Below are 6,401 nucleotides of genomic sequence, written 5' to 3'. Positions count from 1 at the left end.
GGAGTAAGGGGAGTAGGGGGACAGACCTTAATCCCCATTTTACAGAAGAGGAAACTGAAGCATGGATAAATTAAGTGACTTGCTCAAAATCAGATAGTAGACTCGTGGCAGAGCCAGGAGGAGAACCCAGGTCTGCTGAGTCCCAGTCCTGTAGTATTTCCACTAGGCTACACTGCTTGCCAAGTAATAATCTGTGTGGGTTCTAATCCTGGCTCCGCCACTAGTCAGCTGTGCAACTTAGGGCAAGCCACTTCACTTCTCCGTGTCTCAGTTACCTCAACTGTAAAATGGGGATTAAGACTGAGAGCCCCACGAGGGACAACCTGATTACCTGATTATGTCAGCGCTTAGAACAGTATTGGGCACATAGTAAGCGCTTAACAAATACCATCATTATTCATATATTATTTAACCCATACTTCGTTCAGCACTTAGTACAAATTAAATGCTTCTTAAATGTCATAAATCATCATCATGATAAAAGTATAGGCCCAATTTTTGTCCTTGAGGAGTCTACCATGACCACTCCAGAAATGCCTTTAGTGAACTTTGCCATAAGAACCCCAAGTCCCAAATCCCACAGGGATGTGTCCATTGGCTGTCAGTCCTGTTTTCTCAACCTTGAACTTTGGAGATGCTGATGCTGGCACCGATGCCTTGCCCACAGACCAGAAACCCTGCCTTTGTCCTCTTACTTCAGAGAGCTGGTGGCATCTTTAAGGGGGCAGAAGCAGGGGCAGGGGCAGGGGAAGGGATGGAAGAAGACACGAGGCAACATTTTGGGTTGTGGTCAGGAGTCCCTGTTTCATCCATTAGTCTGTCAGCTCCTCAAGGGTGGGGATCATGTCTACCAACTCGACTGCACTTCCCCCAAATGCTTAGTGTAGTGCCTGCATGAAGTAGGTGCTCAGGAAATACCTCTGACTCAGTGATCAATTTATGCTTGTAGCATAGAAGAGAAAAAGCACGGAGAGAAGCAGCGTGGCTTAGTGGAAATAGCCCAGGCTTGGGAGTCAGAGGTCATGGGTTCTAATACTGGCTCCGCCACTTGTCAACTGTATGACTTTGGGCAATTCACTTAACTTCTCTGTGCCTCAGTTACCTCATCTGTAAAATGGGGATTAAGACTATGAACCCCCCGTGGGACAATCTGATTACCTCATACCTACCCCAGTGCTTGGCACATAGTAGGCACTTAACGAATACCATCATTATTCTTTTCATTATTATTATCCCATCTTCCCCCTACTGGAGAAGCAGCGAGGCCTAATGGAAAGAACACAGAACCTGCAGCTGGGAAACCTGGATTCTGGTCCCGGCTCTGTCATTTTCCTGCTGTGTGACCTTGAGCAAGTCACTTGATTTCTCTGAACCTCAGTTTCCGCATTGGTAAAACGGGAATAAACTGTCTGTTTTCCCTTTCCATTTGGCTGTAATCCCTGTGCGGGACAGGGATTGGGTCTGATTTGACTCTAATTGTATCTATCACTACACTTTGCACATAGTCAAGCACTTAACAAATAGGTCAAGGTTTATAATTAAGGATGGGGGCAAACAGCAGTGAGATCAGAGATTCCTGAAATGTCAGGAGAGGTGGAAGAGAAGTTGCTGCTTATTTTGAGGGTCCTGCTACCTTACAGTTAGGGTCTCTAGGCAGGACCATGATGGCTTGGAGATATAGCAGCAGTTGTTGGCGTCTTTTGCCTTTTCCATCTTCTAGACAAATGAACTTGAGCAGTTTCTTTCTTAATAAACTCCCATGCGAGCACATTTCCAGAAGGGGAAAGCTAAAGATTTTTAGGAAATAAGAATTCAGGAGCTAGGAGCCCCAAATGGAACTCTAAAAGGTCAAGCAAAAATTCTTGAATCGATTGCCATAGATTAAATGTGCTGCTTTCTCCAGGAATTATGTGGATGATATCAATTACAGAGAAAGGTTTGGCTTTTGCATGAGGTGACACAATATCAATACAAATTTGATATTTAGAGGACAATACTAACCATATTTATCAAATCATATGGTTGCTTCCTCAGAGGATAAAACATCTCCTGAAAGCTTATTTTTTTCCAAGAAGAATATTCCATTTATTTCTGATAGAGGTCCAGATTAATAAATATCGAGACGTACACTGTATTCTGAATCGCTGTTGCTCACATTTCCCCTGTGACTAAAAGCATTTGAAAAGACTGATTTAAGATTAGCAAAGCTTTAGGTATAGTCTGTCAACTGCTAAAATAAAGAGATGGTTCAGGGCCAAGGATAAATGATTCTGATTTGGGAAAGGTGAAGCCTGCAGGGGAATCTGTCGTGGAGTGTCTTGTTTTTGATTTGGTCTCCTGCCTGCGCTTTGAACAAGACACAGTAATGCCAGGCAAAAAGAGAAACTTTGTGTGGGGGAAAAAAACATCTTATTTTTAGTCACATCAGGCTGAGGCAGCTTCAGGGTTTGTGGCAACCTAGTTCTATCCTCATTAGTAGACTCCCTTGAAGATGATGAATACGCTGAGGTTTTCTGAAATAGAAAATGTCCCACCTCTTGAAGAGTAAAACTTTCTGAGAAATGTCTAAATAGTATAGAAGCTTAAACCTTTCAGAACAGATGTTCATATTCCTGTCATGGATCAAGTGAGATCTTAAAATACTAGGTCATGCAGTAAAGGTATATTTTCATGCAAAAGTTTCAAAGATTTTGGAAAAAAAATTCTAGAGCAAAAATGTGGAAATGCTGTGCCTTCTGGATTGCTGGAAAGGGACTCTCTCTAAAAACTGAGCTCTATTGAAATAAATGACATTTTGTCCACATTTCCATTTCCTCCATCTGCAAAGGATTTTAAAGGTATTTATATTATTCCAAGCCGGAACCCAAGTGTAATGTAGTCTTGGAGATGAGATTATGTTGCCAATTTATCTTTTCTGTCCATGAAATTGATTCCTGGTTATAGGAAAAGAGGAGAAACTGCATGTATATTTCCCTCCCCTTCTCTCTACCCCTCCAGGATATAGGCATAACTATTTTTCTTTGAACTTAAAAGTCAAATATTTGATTTCTTCAAGAACTGAATGCACTGACCATGATTAGAGCTGCTGCACTTGCTGGCGTACTTCTAAGAATGGTTCAGTCAAAGGGCCATTTGAAGAGAGTTGGTTTTTAAGGGAGTTTGTAATAATAATGTTGGTATTTGTTAAGCGCTTACTATGTGCCGAGCACTGTTCTAAGCGCTGGGGTAGACACAGGGGAATCGGGTTGTCCCACATGGAGCTCACAGTCTTAATCCCCATTTTACAGATGAGGTAACTGAGGCCCCGAGAAGTTAAGTGACTTGCCCAAAGTCACACAGCTGACAAGTGGCCGAGCCGGGATTCGAACCCATGACCTCTGACTCCAAAGCCCGTGCTCTTTCCACTGAGCCACGCTGCCCACTGCTTTCTCAAACCTTATTTTTCAGCTTAGTTTTGAGGAGAAACTTTTAGATAAAAAGAGCAACAGTGTACCTTATAAAAGCTCTCCATTTCATTTCAGGGCTCAGAGAGGCTTAAACCCTCCTTGCAGTTTTTTGGGGAAAGGGTACCTTCATCACCCATCATAGAGTTTATTCCCTCCTTGCCACCCAGGTACCGTAAAGAGCATGGTATTACTTACTACCAGTGTTCAAAAACCAATTTGAATTTGTGGGTTAGAGGGTAATAATAATAATGTTGGTATTTGTTAAGCGCTTACTATGTGCAGACCACTGTTCTAAGCACTGGGGAAGATACAGGGTAATCAGGTTGTCCCACGTGAGGCTCACAGTTAATCCCCATTTTACCGATGAAGTAACTGAGGCACAGAGAAGTTAAGTGACTTGCCCACAGTCACACAGCTGACAAGTGGCAGAGTCAGATTTGGAACCCATGACCTCTGACTCCCAAGCCCAGGCTCTTTCCACTGAGCCACGCAGGGTACTATTTGCCAAGCTTCAATCAGAAGCTGTTCAGATTCGATTCAGATGTACTGGGAAGTCAGGAGGTGGGATTCATTCAATCATTTAATTGTATTTATTGAGCACTTATTGTATGCAGAGCACTTTTCTAAGCACATGGGAGAGTATAGTACAACAATAAACAGACACATTCCCTGTCCACGATGAGCTTACAGTCTCGGGGGGAGACAGATGTTGATATAAAAAAAAAATTACAGATCTGTACATGAGTGCTGTGGTGCTGGGAGGGGGGAAGATAGGGAGCAAGTCAGGGAGATGCAGAAGGGGGTGTGAGAGGAGGAAATGGCCCAAGACATGAATGTAGCTTCATTTAGGCAAAATGGATGAAAAGCCTAGAATAACCAAGATTTAAAGCTTTTTTTCTTGGGGATATCTCTCTCTCTCTATCTATCTACCTACCTACCTATCTCTAGCTATACAGACATAGAAGAGGTAGACAGGTAGATATCTGTAAATATGTATACATATATATATAATCAATTGCATTTATTGAGCACTTACTGTGTGCAGAACACTGTAATAAGTGCCTTGGACAGTCCAGAGTTGGTAGACACAGTCTCTGTCCACAGTGAGCATATCTATCTATCTATTAACACATAGTCCCAGCACTTAGAACAGTGCTCGGCACATAGTAAGCGCTTAACAAATACCATCATTATTATTATTACTCACACACTTACATGAACATAAACAAATGCAGATCCTGTTATAATAGTTCTATTGAATTTAAATGCTACTTTTTTATTACAGCGCTCTCTCACTTTGCAATAATGTGTCGGTAAGGAACAGGGCAGCAAGTGAAGATGGGAAGAGTCACAAGACAAAAAATTCCCTTCCCCTTCCCCTTTTCCTTCTTCTCCTTGAGCCTGGAAGTGGAGGAGATGATGCTAGCCAACTGGGGGGGCTGAGAGGGGGACGATTCCTGAAGGGGTTGGTCCCCTACCTGTAAATTACTTTAATGTCTGACTCCCCTGCAAGATTGTAGGCTCCTTGAAGGCAGGGATCATTTCTACTTACTCTACTGTTGTACTGTCCCAAGAACTTGGGACCAAGCTCTGCACACAGTAAGCGGTCAATAAATATCACTGACTGATTGATTGGGTGGGTGGGGAGAGGGCATCCATGCAGTAAAGAGCTGGAGCTGGGTGGTGGGGAGGTAGACACTGGCTGGGAAAAGCTGACATGACGCAGGAGCCTCAGATAGACAGCTGAGGAAAGGATTGGGTGGAAGACAGTGGTGTTGCCATGGTTGAGGACCTTGAGTAGATGGAGGACCTAATAATAATAATTATGTTATTTATTAAGCACTTTGTGCTAGGCTCTCTACTAAGTGCTGGACCCCTGACCTGAGTGACTGGGCTCACCCCAGGACTGGGAAGAATTGGACTGCAGGAAAATGGTGGGATCTCCCAGGTGCTTAGTATAGTACTCTGCACACAGTAATAATGTTGGTATTTGTTAAGCGCTTACTACGTGCAGAGCACTGTTCTAAGTGCTGGGGTAGATACAGGGGAGTAAGCGCTCAATGAATATGATTGAATGAGTGAATGAAGGTGGAATGACAGAGACAGACACCTATAGGTGACAGAGACCTATAGGGAAACAGGGCCAGAGAAGTGAATGGTTGGGAAGGGGTTGGAGGCAAAGAGCATCTATTCCAGATTGTTATGGTCTGGGCTGGGGCTGAGGTTGGAGAGGTTTAGCTGTAAAGTGGGGATAGGGAGGGAGAGAAGGAAACAGGGAACCAGAGATCCAGAGATGGAAGGGATATGGCACTCTGAAACCTGGGGGACTGGACGTGAGGCAGAGATGAGGGATTCAGTTTCCTTGCATTTGCCACAGATTTGACCACTGGCTCTTGGGAAAACATTAATTCACTTTATTTCTTGTGAGGAAAGATACTTTGTTGAATCTTCTCCTCAACACTCTACATTCAGGAAACCAATTAAGAGCACTCACTGGGGAATGTATGGATGAAGGCATATATTCAGGTATTTGTGCAACTGACCATTTTTGAAGATGACCCTATTGATGATATGTGCATCTGTGACAGGGAAGACTATTTCATGACTGACAGCACCAGCACATGTATTCATTCATTCATTCAATAGTATTTATTGAGTGCTTACTATGTGCAGAGCACTGTACTAAGCGCTTGGAATGTGCAAATCGGCAACAGATAGAGACAGTCCCTGCCCATTGATGGGCTTACAGTCTAACCGGGGGAGACAGATAGACAAAAACAATAGCAATAAATAGAATCAAGGGGATGTACATCTCATTAACAAAATAAATAGGGTAATAAAAATATATACAATTGAGCGACGAGCACAGTGCTGAGGGGAGGGGAAGGGAGAGGGGGAGGAGCAGAGGGAAAGGGGGGAAAAGAGGGTTTAGCTGAGGGGAGGTGAAGGGGGGGG

This window comes from Ornithorhynchus anatinus, chromosome 4 (assembly GCF_004115215.2).
Source record: "Ornithorhynchus anatinus isolate Pmale09 chromosome 4, mOrnAna1.pri.v4, whole genome shotgun sequence".
NCBI lineage: Eukaryota > Metazoa > Chordata > Mammalia > Monotremata > Ornithorhynchidae > Ornithorhynchus > Ornithorhynchus anatinus.
Note: the sequence above shows the minus strand (reverse complement) of the source record.